General features: G+C 44.5%; 1 protein-coding gene across 4 annotated transcripts in view; it reads right to left on the bottom strand.

Annotated features, from left to right (window-relative positions):
- Positions 1-17,828, bottom strand: part of COL26A1 (collagen type XXVI alpha 1 chain) — a 182,391-nt gene that overhangs the window by 156,039 nt on the left and 8,524 nt on the right. The window lies entirely within an intron of this gene.

The following is a 17,828-nucleotide window of genomic DNA, read 5'->3' as shown; positions in this document are numbered from 1 at the left end:
TCAGCTGGGTGATAAACAAGTTGTATTGCTGTCCTGTTGAGATTACGGTCTAAAAATGGGCAAGAGAAAATGTAAGGGAGGGAGGGACTAGTGTTGTATGCTGTCTCATAAGAAAACAAGCGTGAGAGAGACCCCTTCACTGTAAGGTGTATGAGAAGGCAGGAACTGCAGTGGCAGCCTTGGGAATCAGGGCCTCTAGACCCTTTTTCATCTTTTCTGAACATACATTTTTAGGTTCCAGTGTCATGCTTGACAGGGGAAAAAAAAAAAAGGATACTTTCATTTTCCCCTTGTAAGCATCGCTCATATTTGCCAAATACTGGTCCACATTTTTGCTTTTGTACCTCAGCACAGTTAACAGGTTTGAGACCCACTTTCCTACTGATTGGGGATCAGAACTGGGGTCACTAACAGGAAGCAGAGACAGCAGCTTGTGTTCCAAAACACACAAAGTGCTTGTGTAAGCATTCCCTGCACACACAGAAGAGTCCTGGCTCCTCACCCATCTTAAAGCAAGAGCCCCGAGTACAGTTGATCTCCTCTTCTCCAAGTATCAAGTGGCTCCCCAACCTTGCATACCAAAAATCAAACTGCTTGCACAGTGGAAACAGGAACTTGTACATCCCCTCCTCCTCCCCTAACCCACCTTCCCCATGGCAGTTTAGTTTTTCCAGTTTTTGCCATTTCCAGCATTTGTTGCATTTTGTTTCCTTTTTGGATTCCCCTCCTATCTCCGCAGGAGGCTCCCTGCTCTCTGAATAACTCTCCTTCCCATGAATAGGAGGTACACATGCCAGCGGCTGAGCCGAGTGCTGCAGACCACAACGGGCAAGCCAGGGCCAGCAGGCTGCCCACTGAACCTTCGGCTAGAGCCAGACGGGCGAGCTGGGACACCCTGAGAGAGGGTGGCTTTTTGCCCAATGCCATTGAGCCCGTCAGCAGCCTCAAGGCAGAGCCGTGCAGCTTTTCCTGCAGACACCACTCCTGCTCACTGCAAACCCACTTGCGATTTCTCATCGGGAAGCGCGGGCTACAGTCACATCTTGGGTGACTCCAGGCTGGCGAGGACCACTTCCCTCAGATTTGTTGAGAATCTGTGGTGTATATATAGAGATCAGACCCCCAAATGTCTCTACTAACACCTACATCATAGAACCAAAAGGGCAACACAGAGGGGGGGAAAGATAGGATTAATGAAGCTCCAGATCTTGTGATGTCAGCAGATCCTTTAACAGGCTCAACACAACTTCTGTACAGAGTTCAGGGAGGAAAACCAGAAGAAACAAAAGACAGGAGCTGAAGACTGGAAGTTTGATCATTCAGTAAACGTTTCTTTTTAGCTTCACATGTACGCACAATGCAATCATCCATTTTGTCTCTCGAAGCCTTAGTCATTGGGTTTGTTCAGACCAGTATTGCTGGGTAAGATCTCCTCATGCCATGGGAACAACCATTTTAGCATGGAAGGGAAAGCAGCCAGGAGAAAGCGTGAGTACAAGTAGGGCTGGGGAAAACACAGCTCTGGATAATTTACCTTGAGCGTGTTTTTAGCACCGCACTTACAGCTGTCAGAAGGACAATACAACACTTCTGCTCAAGTCTTGGGCAAAAGCATTTCATGTCAGACAAAAGAAACTGCACATATACAGAATCTGACAGGATAATGGCAGAAGCAAATGTCCTAAAATTGTGAAAAACAAAACTGCTCATTAACATGTAATGAGGAAAGGAATTGGTCCAACCACAGGAGAGGAAGGAAGCAGTGGTATGCACACTAGCAACATGTAACAGAGCATGAAGAGGCATGAATACTAACAAATTCAGAATAAAGTTACTGAACATTTTAGAACAGAGCATAATTATCAAGGATTCCAGTGCCTCCCCTCATGTTAAGGCCATTTTACTGGCTTCTCAATGAAATCCAAACAAATCAAATAGTTGTTTACAGATGTTATGCTTTAACTTTTACATAGCTTTCTATGCGTCCCTCTGGCCTTCTCCCATCACAGAGTCATCTGGGAAGAAATACTGTTTCCGTGGTGTGGAGCTGGATTATCCTACACTGATTATTTCACTCTAAGACTTGTTTTGTGGGCTTCTGAGACAACCTGCCTCACCTTCTTGAGTACAAACAAAGCACTTGTGTCAGATAAAACAAATTCAACTGCACTCTTAGCAAAACCCTCTATGTCTAATGCTGAAACTAGAAAGTTTAATAGTCGTGAAGGCAAATGAGGTGGGAAGGTGAACAAAGACAAACACCACTACACATGCCAGCACAATGCAGAAGAGAAAGGCAGGTGCTGGAGGCAGACTGTGATTGCCAGAGGGAATCTGGCAGCATATCTGTTCTGCTTAATGCATAATGGCAGCTCCAAATTGCAACTCTAACCATTATTCGCTTTAGCTTTCTCTTGCACAGACTGAGATTTAACATCATCTTCCTCCTTCAACCAGTTTGGGAGTCTAGCACTACAGCTGTGGATCTGGAGCTAAACAAGTGGCACTGTGCAGGCTGCCTATGTCAAAAACTGCCAGACAGGTTGATTATTTTAAGCTACCTACAAAGCTGGTTTTGCCAGGGCTATTGTTCAGTGGATGCTGCTGGGATGGACACTGCTTTTCTTTCCAAACTGAGTCCAAAACTGCTGTTGTCCAGGTTGGTGTCTCACACCTTTGCTCTACCTGGTCCTTGGAATAAGCTGTTCAGGTACACATATCCCCTCACACGTCTGAGGAATTTGACAGTCAAGTTGTGATTTCTGCCTTGGAAAAGCCTTCTTAGAAGCAATATGTGCTGGACAGACCTTGTTACAATCTAGTGACAGACCCTTAGGCAGCAGTTGGAGGTAAAGGCTGCTCCCATGCTACAGTGCATGGGACAGTAGCCTGCATGTCGGTGGTGGGAGAAACCCAACACTTTCCCAGGTTCATTTCTTCACATGACCTGCTCAGGGACCTGTTATGAAAGGCAGCAATCATTACAGGAAGCAAGAAGCTTCCCCGAGGCTCTCCATTCACTGCTTTCCTCGCCTGAAGCTATTGCGTGGGTTTGCCAGGCTGAACGAGACTGCTAGCCCATGGCAAAATAACTGATGCTTTGCTCAAAGTTAGGGACAACCTTCCTCAGCAGAAGCACCCAGAGTGTAGTGACAAAGTACCACAACACTTGTCACTTCAGCACTCAGTCTCCTCTAAAGCAGAACCACAACGGGGGGGGGGGGGGGGGGGCGCGAAGGGAGGTGTCAAAGCCTAAAGATACTCTGATAATCTGACATGAACACAGATCTCTCTAACTTCTCTCTTTACCAGCAGAAGCAAGAGTTTGGTAGCAAAGGTACCCATCCAGGAGTGAAAGGTACATTCCCATTTGCAAAACATCACACTCTTGGCTTCCCATAAATAGCCTAATTTCCCTACAAATGCAACTTTTCAGTGTTTGGTTTTTTACTATGGCATAGAAGCAGGCGAGACAGAAAGACACGAACATAGCGGATTGTAAGGTGCATTAGGATATATAGCTTAAGACTCACTGTAGATATAATAGCACAGTGACTATGACAGACCGACAAAACCACCCCAAGATTTCTCTTTGCAAGCCAGAAGTCAGCAAGAACGGCCTCCAGAATGCAAGCAGGCTGCAGACAAAGTGATGAAAGGCCTGATCATGTCTTACAGAGATTGTAAATGACCCTTTATATTATATACAGATGCTAGCAAGAAAGGTTTAGGACTTTTACTGGCATGCATCCAGGATGGCAGAGAATATATTGCTGCTTATTCAAAAAAAAAAAATATTCCAACCAAGCAAACAAAACAATCCAAACAGCAGCTCCTTTAGGACTGGGTCCATCTGATCTCATGCATGCTCATCACCAGCTTATTTAGCACAATGCCCCACAGCATCTTGTGGAATTGGTCTTCGACTGCTTTGCTTGGAGATACAAGTCTCACTTGGTCCATTTCCCCAGCCGTTTCCAAAGAGATGCCTTCCTCTCCCACCCTATTTAATTCTTGGAAGACTTTCATCGACAACTGAAGATCTGCAGACCATGGTCTGCAAGCTACTGATTTAGACAGTTTCAGTCCAGGGCTTCAGACCAAGATCTCATGTCTTGATCATAGCTGACATCATGTCATTCCAGAGGGAATACAAGTTGATGCCAGCAGATATCTAATTGTATTCACTGTGTAGGTTCAGGATGTTACTGTGGACATTTCAGGCTAACTACAGCAACAAACTCAATAGTTTACTTCCATTTGGAGATACTCTGAAAATTACTATTCTGAGCTTAAACAGACCCTTCCCTCACCAGATGCTGGGAGGGAGTTGCCGGCTTTCTGCTGACTCAGCAAGAGCAGTGATCCATGGCTTCAGGCACCTGGACACTGGAGGAGGCAAGAAAACCTGACTTTCCAGGGCATGCACGGAGCAGGCTGAGAGGACCTTAAAGAACAGCTGGACTTGCACAGGGAACTTGAGCCGCATTTGGCTTCTGTAGGCAATGCCAGGGAGGAAACCATACCCTGCACCCCACCAGCTTTCTGAACCTGCTGCACTGCTCATCAGAAGCCTTATCTGGATGCACAGTTAAACCCCTGGAGATTCTGGATGTCTCCTACAGCAAGAGAGAAAAGGGACTGCAAAGCGTGTAGAAGGTAACAAATACTTGAGATAAAATGCTCTGAGTTCCGGAACAGCCACATACTCATACATCAAAGCTTAATTCCTGGCTGGCATAAGTGAATTAGCTTAGAGCAATCATTTCACAGATGGGAAGATAATGACAGACAGCAATTGCACAGTACTGTTTTCTAAGCCCACCACTCAAAGGCATCCTTCCACTCATTCGCCCACTGCAAATGCCTAGAAAGATTCACACCACAACAAACTTAGAGCCATCTCCAAAAGCAACGCTTGCATCTTTCCCAGCCCAAACTGTTGGCTTTTACCCAAGCTTCTCAGACTCCTGGGGGATCCTGGAGGACCTTCTAGGGGGTTTGCAGGAGAAGAGCCAACTGGTTGTTACTAGGCTTCATTTCACTGGACAAGTCATCACAAACCGAACAATGTCAGAAACCACTGGGCTGAACCGATCAGGACTCAGCAAGCAGCCTGATTAATCAGCAGCGTGCAACTTGAAAGTGAAAGCAGCTACATTCTTGCCTAATCACTTCTTTCAGTGGGACAACAGTTCAGCTCCACACACAAAACTGACTTGCTGCCACGCCCTGTTAGGGGCAGACCTACAGCAGGCAGCACCTACCACACACAGGACCTTCAGGCTGATATGTTCACTGGAGTGAAGGATGTGGCTACAGCTCCTGATATCCGTGGCCATAGCACACACCATGCTCCTACCACCATGAAATGCTGCGCTTTCAGTGGAGACAGTCCTACAAGTTAGACTGAGCAAAGCCACTTATGCTGTTGTAGAGCTAAGTGAAATGGAGATTTAGTGTGGTTTTAGTAGTTCCGATGAAAGCACATGCCACAGTATAACACAAAAGCTCAAATCACCAAGACTTAACTGGCCAAGACAGAAGAAAGCAAAGTCTTTCTGGGAGGGAAAAAACCTAAAACAAACAAACAAACAAACAACAAGACTTCATAAGCAGCATTGTTTCATCAGCACCTGTTGCATGTGTTTGGGCATGAATCGACCCTCCCCACTCCCAATAAATATTGCAAAAGTGTCTCAATAAGGCTGGCATTTCTGATGCTTTTGATTTGACCTAAAGCTTTGTGCTGTGTAAACAACTGCACTGAATTATCTTTTTGTTTCCATAAGGATAACACACTGTGTGTTATACTTAGCAGAGATCAACATTTAGGGCACAGAAAACAGTAGGAGTGTTTTGATAGCTAGATAGATTTCCCCAAGTTTCCTCATAACATTTTTCACTGGAGCTATCAATTTCCCTGCAATCCTAGAGAGGAATTTCAATAAAATGACAAGGTCGCTGCCTATCACTGGGAAAAAGTTGCCGTTCTAACTCAATGAAAGTAAACTATGCCCTTTTCTCTGTGTAAATAGTAGAGCATCCCACTTGCTTTGCTAGAACAGCAATCCATACATTGTGTGCTCTTCGTTAGGAGCAATTAGTTATTTATACACTCCACTGAGGCCAGGAGCAGAAGTTGCCTGCTACATGCCAAGAAATCCAGATTCAAAAGCTGCTGGGTGCTCTGGGGTATCTCTTCCTGAACCATCCAGTTCTACATAACTACATTATTCCCTTCTTATTCACAAATACATACCTCCCTGAACATGCTTTGACTCTCATCAGGATCAAGTTTACCAGCTAATTCAGTTGGCTGTGACCAGGTTACTCTTTACTGCTGAAACCTGGCTAAAAAGGACACAATCCCATCACGCGTTACTGCAAAGCTCAGACAAAAACCAGGCTGGACTGAAGTTTCTCCTGTTACTGACCATATTCATGCTCTCCCCAGATAACTAGGTTTTAAGATGCAAGGCTGCCATTCAGCTCATTGTCCGGCAAAGAGACAGCCACAAAATTCAATCCTGAGCACCAGTCTCCACAATATTAGAATGTTCAGAGTTGATGGATTGATTCATGTCTGTAGATTGATGGACCACTGCTAAGGAATCCATGAAAGACCACCTGGCATAGCCAAGGGGGTGGCTGTACACAAGCTTATGATGGCAAGGTCCAGTTCAAAGCAGCATCTGCTCTTCCATGACAAAGTTTTAAGAGGTCTGCAAGTCAGAAGACATGACAAACCATAGTAATCTTGCTGTCAATATTGATGTTTTACACATGCCTTACTCCTACTGAGTACTTCATAATCACTATTAGAGGTTACCCTGACTCCTGTGAAAAAGGGAGAAAAATCTTTGTATTGGCCCATTCATTTTGGGAAACAAATAAAACTGGAAGACTGATGGTGTTTCTGAAGCCCGCCAGCAGCAGCCATTTGAAGCTGCAGAGAGCCAGAGGCACGAACAGGAATAAGACACTTTCCAGGTCTCCCACTCCACTATGTCGGTCAGACAAAGATTGGAAGAAACTCCAATTTTTCTGCACACACCATCACCTCCTCCAATAGGAGTCTGAAAAAAGTGGCCATAAAAATAAGTTCTGGCTAGCAGAGTAAGATGGGACAGTTTATCTAGATACCTCCCAATAGCGTAAACCTTCCCCAGAGGGCAATATATACTGTGCTTAGTGCGCTTCAAATACTCAGGTGCCAGTAACCGTCTTAAGTTTTCCCACACAAAGTGGATTATCAGAGACTGCTGGAGGGAGTCAAGTCCTAGAGGAATCTTTACCTTAGGAGGAAAACACAGTTCAGTCTGCACAACAGCTTTAATCTTCAGCAAGTTCTACAGCCAAGCACATTTAACTGTGCTTTCCTTGCTTTGTTGTGTGCATGGTTGACCTTCCAAACAGCATTACCTCGAGGGCTGAACTCGCTTCAGTTCATAGGAAACTGCAAAAAAACTCTTGCCTTATCCTTCTGCAGCCATTGAAATTACAGGGGTTAAGGGAAAAACCTCTCCCCTACTGGAATTATTAAAAGCCTGGAAGCAGAATAGCCAAATGGTATGGAGCCACAGGTGCAACTCTCTTTCAGAGACAAAGAGGGAATCCAGTTCCCCAGAGCAACATTCAGCTTCCTCAGCCATGAGACCATTCCTCTTCTCTTCCAATCCCCCACCTCATTCACAGGGCATCTTCCAACTGCTGTAACTAATGAAGGAGGGGCTCTGAAGATGATAGCACTCATCTATTACACATGCTTGATTCATTTCTACAGTAGATCCACCCTGTACATCAGCACTAATATAAATGCAGAATATAACAGAGGCAGATAAGGACTTAAAAAAGGTTGAGCAGGCAGGTGGTATCAGAAATAAATTAATCATATTCACTACATGCACCTCTGTGCCTATGTGTCTGTTTATGCATGCGTAAGGGGAAAGAGGTGAGAAGGCACAAGGATTATTTCTCTAGCATAGAGTCCTTCTGATTTATACCCACTATGTAGCACCTCTCAATTTGCTGGTGGCATATTCGAACTGAATCAAACAATAAATACGGTTGACCTAAACCATAATTACGTCCATCATGAAAATGAAAGAAGTTAGTCCATGACTGAGTGCTCAGAAATAAAAGGGACGTTCACTCCTTTGAAGTGCTTTGCTTTGACAGGAATTCTTCTACACACTGAACTATTTTGCTGCTCCCTCCCCCAGGCTTATTGCAATCAATGAGAAGACAGTAGTTAACAGTGTGCACAGAGGGAGGAAAGAGGAAATGTACTAGAATATCCATGGAATCTGCCTTTGTTAAATTAGACTGACTTGATGGAATTTGGCTTTTGATATCCATGTAGCGTGGAAATCATGCACAATTACAACTAAGTATGTCCTTTTTGCAACATAAAAGTTTCTTGAACTAGAGTCTTTCAAAAGAAGAACTTGAGTCTAAACATTTTCGCACAGCTAGATAACCTGGTTGTAAATAGGTCTCCCACCTTCATATTGCCAATACACCTGTAGTACTGGTTTGTATATTCCTAGAGAGCCTGAACTTGAAAGGAGGGGTGGGGTCAAGATAAAAAATATCCTTAAGACCTGGATTGAAAGTATAGAGATGGGATTTGCAACACTGACTATTTCTCTGAAGTACATCCCTGTGTTCAAAGATGACATCTGGCTCTTGTCCATGTGTCCTCCTCTGAAGATCTGATCTAGAGCTGCTCAAGTTGAGGACAGCAGCCCTGATCTTCATTAAAGTACAAGATTAACTTTTATCAAAGTCAGTACCTCTAAATTTATGCCAACATAAATTCACTCAGAATTAAACATTAACTTTGAATTAGCAAGAGGTGGAGGGGGAATTTTAAGTGGAAAACCAGGACACTGACACACGTCTGCTTGTCCTCAAAACCTCTGCAGAGAGAAAAACATAAAGAAAAATAGCATAAGGAGTCAGCAACCCTATAACAGCATCCTATGCTTTACTAGTGCTCCTGTTGTGGCTACAGTCTCTTCCATCATCCATACAATCAGTGCCTTTTGCTGTTTTTAATTCCCCTTGCCACATTACATCACAACAAAACAACACTTTGCACAATTTGAATCCTCCAAGATGGACAAATCAGGCTCCTGCTGGTTTTCACCATCTCCTTCAAATCACTTACTTAGCCCTACAGGGCCTGTATCTCTGCACACTAACAGCGAGTCTGCAAGGACTGAACAGGGTCTGCTCCTGAAATTTTTTTTTTTTGCTCACGGAGCTCAGTACAGACAACAGTGCATCTTTGTGTCCCACATTCAGCCCCCTGTTGCCAAGCTCATAGCACTCACCAGCAGCAATGAAAGCCACATGCGTGGTAGGAACACAGGGACTTCGCCTAAATGAAGCAGTGTTTTTCATTAGCATTATACTGGCACAAAAACCCACAAATTACACAAAGAACAAAAGGCAATGTCAAAAGGAGAGCATTGAGCATATCAAAGAAAAAAATCAGGATGGCACAAACAAGTCATTGCTTCCTATTAATTGCATGACATTAATTTACCCATATAACATGCATGTTTCAGGTTTTTCCTGGAGGTGAACAGTAGAGATACTACTCTCATTGGAGACAGGGACATACTTTTGATGGTTAAAACAAGCAAACAAAAAATACATTGAAAGAGATCCCAGAGACAAAAAATTGCTTTTTCTCTTTAAGAGAATACAGATTTGTTTTCTGAGCTAATTCAACACTCGGAGCAGTGTCTTGTGGGCCCAAAAAGGCACTGAAAAGCAGATCAGAGCATCAGCTTCTGATTCACCAGTGTTGGGATGCAACTGGAAATACCTGTACAGACAGCTGCGTCAGAAGCAGAACCCAGAACTCTTCTGGCAACACTTCTTCCACCCTCTCTTTTCCTGCGGCATATTACAACATTTTCATTCTAGTCTAGGTCTTAATTTGCTTAGCAACTTGTAAAGCAGTTTGTGGGCTCTGATATACAAGACACTGCACAGCAGACCTTTCCAGAGTACTTATCATCTACTGTGTGGTTGCCCATCATTGTTGGGAACTAGATTTCATGAGTCAAGGAGACCTATTTCTAGAGTGAAGTTGCAGTAAGTACGCAGGCTCAGCTTTATTCCACACATCACTTCTGTTTCAGGTGACTACCACACAGAGCCAGATGTAACAGCTGCTAAAGAAACAGCCTTTCCTCAAACACAAGAAAACCCTACAGCTTTCTAATGTTTGCAGTGCTGGGGGAGGAGATTAGAAATAATAAGCCAGTCTAGACAAATCCATTTACTTATACTGCTTTGAGATCAGCAGTTCCTCTTTTCCCTTTTTGATTTGTCAGCTTAGCCACTTGCATTCAGTGAGGCCACTGAAGTTCAGGTACCCATCAGGCAGCTTTTGTATTAGGCCTGAGACAAGAATACTGCTGGTGCTCCAGGAAGATTTTTTGGTGATAGCTGTACCCTACCAACATGCCTGTACTCCAAGAGCAAAGCACTTTTCTCCAATAACTGCTCTACTGATATGCCAGGTCGTTCTGAATACCAGGCTGCGTTGCGTGGAGTAGACAAAGCAGGCTGTCTTTCGCTTGCCCAGCTCCAAGATCGCTAAGATGAGCCACGTGAAGCCCCAGTTCAATAAAAACAAAGCATTGCAAAACCTCTCTGCCTGTGTATTCAAAGTATTCATCAGTCTAAAACACAAACCCCAAAGCCTGTGTGTTAATTTGCTATTTAAACTGAAGACTTTTTATTCCATGTCTGCCACGTCTGGCACAAGGCTATCCTGGGCGTTACTACAATAAAAAATAATTTGGAAAATAATCCTATTGTTCCAGTCACACCCATGGGAGTTTCATGTGTAGGGAAGTAGGAACGTCAAAACTGAGATCTGTTGTGTGATCAGAGAGCTGAGTTTGCCCTTTACAACAGTCAGTTTTGATTCAAGTGCATGTTGGGAAAGAGATCGTAGACAGTGAGCTAACGCAGGAGGATGTCTCAATAGCTTTAAGGTTCATAAATTCCTACTTGCACAGCCGAACACTCTCAAAAACCATCTTTAGTATAGTAAACTACCAATGCCCTCTACAAACACACGTGGGTGGTTAGGTGATCATATCTTTCCCTTGCTTGCTTCCCTCTTAAGCCAGTCATTCCCAGTGCCCATCTAAACTCAGTAATGAATTGCCCTAAACCACTTCCCAGCTGCCAGTCACGAGCCTTTTCAAAGTGCTTTCTCTGCACAAAGTGGAAGCCTCATTCAAAACTCCATGCAAATATAACACAGCTTAGATGCAGTAGTTACAGGTGTGCAATAATCTGCTGTACCAGCAACCTCCTTTTCACCTTTCTCCAGACTCCCGCTCTTACACTGCCGACTGCATGGGTCCAACGCCATAAAAAGTAACTACATAGCATTTGGTGTACATCAGCTCTTCTGCACACAGTAGTCCCAAATCCCTGCTAGTGAACACTCTGTATTGCCTCATCAAGTTTTAAACTCACTCTTAAGCAGATGGTATATGTTTCAATCACACAGAGCCCACTGCATTTCACTATCTGTGATAGACTATACAAAGACACGTAGAAACGGAGTGCTCTAACTACCTATTTTCAATTTAAAAGGTGGTTCTGCTTTTAACACATCTTCCTAAGCTTTCACTGGTTTTGGAAGCAGTCTCCATGCCTCATTTCTAGCCAAGAACTACTATTTGTATTTTCCTTTTAAACTTTATTTCAGTTCAGTTTGTTCATTAGAGGGGAAAAAAAAAAAAAAAAAATCTTAAAAACAGCCTCTCTTGTGAACAGAAACACTAACACCTTTCCCTATTATTAAAAAATTCTTGAGCAATCTAAAAAACCGCTTTAGTGCCTCGGTGCTTTGGAAGACTCCATTTGGAAGGGAGATGGTCTTGAGGGAGGAGATCTACATTTCAGTATCCAGGTGGAAAATGGGTTTGATTTGGCCAAGTAATAACAGCTGAAAAAAAAACCTCCATAGCCTGTGCACGCACAGTAGATTCCTTAGAAATGATAACACTGCCTTGAAACATTCCCGAGTACACATGTGGGAAACTGGATGGGGAGAAAGCAGCACCAAGCAAGAGAGAGGGGACAGCAGGAGGTCTGAAGGAGACATAAAGACATTTGGCCAGAAAAATTCCTGCCCTGTTCTGTGGGAAATTATATGTATGGCAAACTCCATTAGATGGGGGTTTGTAGGTGTTTTTGTTGCTGTTGAAGTTTAAAATTACTTGCCAATGCAAAAGGGCAGGGCAACCTTGCTGTCTCCACCAAGGCAAAGTGGAAAACTCCACAATAGCATTTTAACCACAAATTTAGTAAGGGTACAAACTGACACACACAAATGATCCATCCTCCTAAAGAAAAGGCTTCGTAGGCATCCCCCGCCACTCTGCTGGGAATAGGAATGGCTAGAGTTATTGGTGAGAAGGGTCTCAGTCTACATGTGCAAAGAAGCAGCTACTGACACTAGATACACCCACATCGCATTTTAGACATGTACTACTTGCAAAAAGCTTGTAGCAAATTCAAGGCAAAGCCATTAAAGACAGCTGAACTTTTTTTCCTCTTCTCCTATTTACACAGTTTTCTTCAAGACCAGAACATTCAGAGGGTGAAGACTGATACAAAGAGGAGTGTGGAAGACGAAAGTTTTATTAAAACAAGCAGTTATGACCTGAATTTTATTGATGGGTGACAATTAATTATCATTTCTTCTACCTTTTTCGTAGCTTGGGAAGGACAGCACACTGTTGCTTTACTTATTGTGGGCAAATCAGTAAACCTGTGAAGAACACCTGGCTGCTCAGCAACAGTCTGTGGTTTATTATTACACTAAACATGCGCACAAACAGCCTTCACACACCACAGCTAAAATCTGCTTGTGCTTTTTCTCCCTCACACACATACATGAGAGTTTTCCTTTACAACTCTCAGTGCAGCTTGGAGAAATTTTTACATGCAGCGTCTCAGCAAAGGATGATGTCAAATACAGCCACCCTACAAGCAAAGACAACAGCTGCCATCACAACAGTGCCCGCTTGACCCATTTCTGCCCCTCTGCTTCACCCTGGTGAGACACCACCCCCCCCCCCCCCCCAAGGAGTCCTGCGTCCAGCTCTGGAGCCCTCAGACAAGACAGACGTGGACCTGTCAGAGGGGGTACACAGGAGTTCACAACAATGGTCAGAGGGCTGGAACACCCCTGCTGTGAGGAAAGGCTGAGAGAGCAGCTGGGGCTGCTCAGCCTGGAGAATAGAAGGCTCCAGGAAGACCTTATTGCGGCCTTTTAGTACTTAAAGGGGGGTTATGAGAAAAATGCAGACAAGATTTTTAAGCTGGGGACAAGCTTTTTAGCAGGGCCTGTTGCAATAGGACAAGGGGTAATGGTTTTGAACTAAAAGAGGGTAGATTTAGACTAGATATAAGGAAGCAATTTTTTTCACTATGAGGGTGGTGAAATCCTGGCACAGGTTGCCCAGAGAGGTGGGGCAGATATCCCATCCCTGGAAACATTCAAGGTCAGGTTGGATGGGGCTCTGAGCAACCTGATCCAGTTGAAGATGTCCCTGTTCATTGCAGCGGGGCTGGGCTAGATGGCCTTTAAAGGTCCCTTCCAACACCACGTTGTGATTCTAAGCTATGATTTATAAGAAATCATATACAGATTTCCCAAAAATGGGAAAAAGGAAGACCCAGGGAACTACAGGCTAGTCAGTCTCACCTCTGTGCCTGGCAAGATGATGGAACAGATCCTCCTCAAAACCATGCTAAGGCACATGGATAACAATGAAGTGACTGGGGACAGTCAACATGGCTTCACCAAGGGCAAATCGTGCCTGACCAACTTGGTGGTCTTCTATGATGGGGTTACAGCATTGGTGGACAAAGGACGGGCAACTGACATCATCTACCTGAACTTGTGCAAGGCATTCGACACTGTCCTGCATGACGTCCTTGTCTCTAAATTGGGAGGACATGGATTTGACAGATGGACCACTCGTTGGATAAGGAACTGGCTCAATGGACGCACACAAAGAGTTGCAGTCAATGGCTCCGATGTCCAGGTGGAGACCAGTGACAAGTGGTGTGCCTCAGGAGTTGGTACTAGGGCCAGTGCTGTTCAATATCTTTGTCAGTAACGTTGACAGTGGGACTGAGTGCACCCTCAGCAAGTTTGCTGATGACACCAAGCTGTGTGGTGTGGTTGACACGCTGGAGCGAAGGGATGCCATTCAGAAGGACCTTGACAGGCTGGAAAGGTGGGCCTGGATGAACCACATGAAGTTCAACAAGGCCAAGTGCAAGGTCCTGCACGTGGGTCAGGGAAATCCCAAACACAAGTACAGGCTGGGCAGAGAGTGGCTCAAGAGCAGCCCTGAGGAGAAGGACTTGGGGGTACTGGTGGATGAGAAGCTCAACATGAGCCAGCAATGTACGCTTACAGCCCAGAAAGCCTACCACATCCTGAGCTGCATCAAGAGAAGTGTGGCCAGCGGGTCAAGGGAGGGGATTCTGCCCCTTTACTATGCTCTCGTGAGACCCCAACCTGGAGTACTGCATCCAGCTCTGGAGTCCCCAACATAGGAAGGACATGGATGTGTTGGAGTGGGTCCAGAGGAGGGCCATGAAGATGATCAGAGGGCTGGAGTACCTCTCCTCCAAGGACAGGCTAAGGCAGTTGGGGCTGTTCAGCCTGGAGAAGAGAAGGCTCTTGGGTGACCTTAGAGCAGCCTTCCAGTACCTGAAGGGGCCTACAGGAAGGATGGAGAGGGGCTTTTCACAAGGGTGTGTAGTGATAGGACAAGGGCGAACAGCTTTAAACTAAAAGAGGCCAGATTTAGATTAGATATTAGGAAGAAATTCTTCACCATGAGGGTGGTGAAACACCGGAACAGGTTGCCCAGACAAGTTGTGGATGCCCCCTCCCTGGAATTGTTCAAGGCCAGGTTGGATGGAGCTCTGAGCAACCCGGTCTGGTGGAAGATGTCCCTGCTCATGGCAGGGGCGTTGGAACTAGATGATATTTCCAACCCTTGCCATTCTATGATTCTATGATGCCATACACCAGCCAAGTCCCTGAACACCAGCATTCACTGTATACATCAGGGCTGAATTTCAAATTAAATGGCTGTGACCAACTCATGGCACATACTTCTTGAAGGAGAAAAAAACCTGGTACAAATTTGGTTGAAACCACTCTCACACACACATCTGAAAAAGGTTGGTTTAACCTCAGAGCATGGAGCAACGGAACAACAACTATTGAACTGTTTCCCTTTGCTGTTGATATGTCCGTGGGAACACCCTAATCACATATTCCATTATTACTGGCAATATCTGAGCCACAAGCCATGTGGGAAGTGTGCAGTTCTAGTCAAACACTTATGTGGGGTTTGGTGTTGGGTTTTGTGGGGGTTTTTTTGGCTAGTTCTTTTTTTGAAAAAAAAAAAAGTAAAAGCAAACAAAAACCCCATAACCTCACACATCAGAGCTCATGAAGTTGCCCTGCAAAGTGAGCCTTGCCTCTACAGGCCACAGAGATGCGCAGATACAGATCAACAACCCAGACAGGGGTAGGGCAAGACAACTCCCAGGCTCAACCAGCACACCAGCTGAAGTGTCCAATACAAACCAATCTAGTTTCTAGTTGCACTCAGGTCAAGAGACAAGTTGTGATGATTCCCATCATTTCCACCTTCCCACCTCTCCCCTCTCTTCCCACCCAGTGCAGACAGATGCAGCTTCATCCTTACCTTCTTAAAGGTCATGCAGCAACTCCTCCAAAAGGTATCTGGGAGCTGAAAGTTTACTTTCAGCAAAATTCTACAGTCATTTGTAGAAGCTGCTTTGAAAACCTTCTAGTTCAGAAGCCAGTAACCACTTGGCAGGGCCTAAGACATAATTAGAGAGCTTGATTTTTTCAAAGGACACTACCCAAGAAAATGAATATGTTGCTGCGGTCCTTGTAATAGATTTCCAATGGGTTTGGTTGCAGAGGTCTTGAAAGGGGTTTAGCAGACTTCTAATTACACTATCAGGACTCAAGTATTTTTCTTGTGCTTGGCAAAATGGGATCTTACTATTTCTGCTTGCAATGCGCACTCATTCAAAGCTTATCCGCAAGCCTACAGCATAAGAAATCCTACAGCTTTGTAATCCAAAATTTTTGTATCATTTGTGATATACATTAGTGACTTCCAGTAACAGTGGCCCAGGAGACAGCATTTTACTGTGTGATAGTTTAAACCATTTGGCTCAGTGCTATACTCTGAAATACACTACAGAGAGACTATATATTTTTGCTGCAGGTTACGCTGATTTACAGCAGCATTAACCCAAGTGCTGTAACATCCTACAGAGCCAATTTGCCTTTTTGCTCTCTGCTACACACCAGACACTATATGGGAACGGAGAAAGCTTGCAGCATCACAGCCCAGACCTGCCTTTGCTCAGAGGCTGGTACTGTTTGCTAGCACCAGTTGGTGCAGGCATTTTCACACTGACACCATCAGTCAGTGCTGCTTTTATAGGTATGTTACACATTCAGCCTCCCATAAACCTTTTGTTGCAGTTGGGAAAAGGAAAGCACCACAGCCTGTGCCATCACCCTACTCTCTGCTGCTGTTAAGTCAGCCTGCCCTGCTCAGCACCTCGCTCTCTCACCTCTCAGCTTGCCCTCCAAACTAAATCCTTCTTTGCAAAGGTCAGGCAAAGACTAACTCCTGAAGACAAATTTCAGCCATCCAGGCTGAGAGAGGTGCATTAAACAGGGAGCACAACGACCTCTGTTCTATAAGAGTGGAAGTTTATGCAAGTGCCAAGTATTATCATTCATAGATTTATTATAAACTTCTGCATATATTCATATACAATACTTTGGATTTTGCAGCTTTCCCTCTAACCACACCCTCACAAAATACTCCCCAGAGCCTTCCTTTACATGAAGGGAAGTATTACTATTCCCATTTTATTTAGGGGAAAGAAAAGAAAGAAAACTTGTAAGTCTCGGTTCCCAGACTTTGTGCTGCTCTATAGAATATACACTGAACATTTAAGGGAATGGTCTTTTTCTTGGGAAAGAGGGTGGAAAACAAAGCCTTATGAATCAGCCAGCTGATAATTAAAAGCAACTAAACCCAGACCACTTTAAGCTGCACATGAGAATCTGAACTCCTCAGATGCTGAATTCCTCTGCAGACCAGAAAAGCCAGGGTCACTTGCCCAGCTGGTCACTATTGTTCTGTCCAATAAAGTTCTGGCAGGAATGCATGTTTAACAAAATACAGAGATTAGGCATAGCAAGGAATGCGTCTCCCCCCTCAGTGTTTAGGTTAGTGGGGTTTGCCATGTTGAAATACTGATGCTTTAGCATATCAGATTTACTCTGTCCTGTACTGCTAGTGCCAGTGACAGACACAAGCTGACAGCTCAGTTCTCAGGATCACAGCCATTTTAGCTTGAAGTTCATTAAAAGCAGCGTTAAAAGTTCACCTCAAAGCTGCAATAGCCACTAATTAAATCAGTGTTTTCTTGAGGACAGAGTACCAAAGGAGAAAAAGCTCCCTGTACCTCCCATACACCAGAAACTCTTGAGGGGCAGTTCAAACCAAGCCAGAGACTGAATGCAGCAGATTTCGAGAACCTTGCAACAGGATAGCTCATCTTCAAATGTCTTCAGATAGCCCAGATTTCCAAAAGGAAATCTAGCATCCAGTGGCCAAATACAGCATCAAAATGGCAGTGATCTTCCTAACATCTGACTTCACTCCTGACAGTTCAAAACCAGGATC

This window comes from Opisthocomus hoazin, chromosome 20, assembly GCF_030867145.1.
Source record: "Opisthocomus hoazin isolate bOpiHoa1 chromosome 20, bOpiHoa1.hap1, whole genome shotgun sequence".
Taxonomy (NCBI): domain Eukaryota; kingdom Metazoa; phylum Chordata; class Aves; order Opisthocomiformes; family Opisthocomidae; genus Opisthocomus; species Opisthocomus hoazin.
The sequence above is the reverse complement of the archived record's forward strand: the minus strand, read 5'-3'. Positions and strand labels throughout refer to the sequence as shown.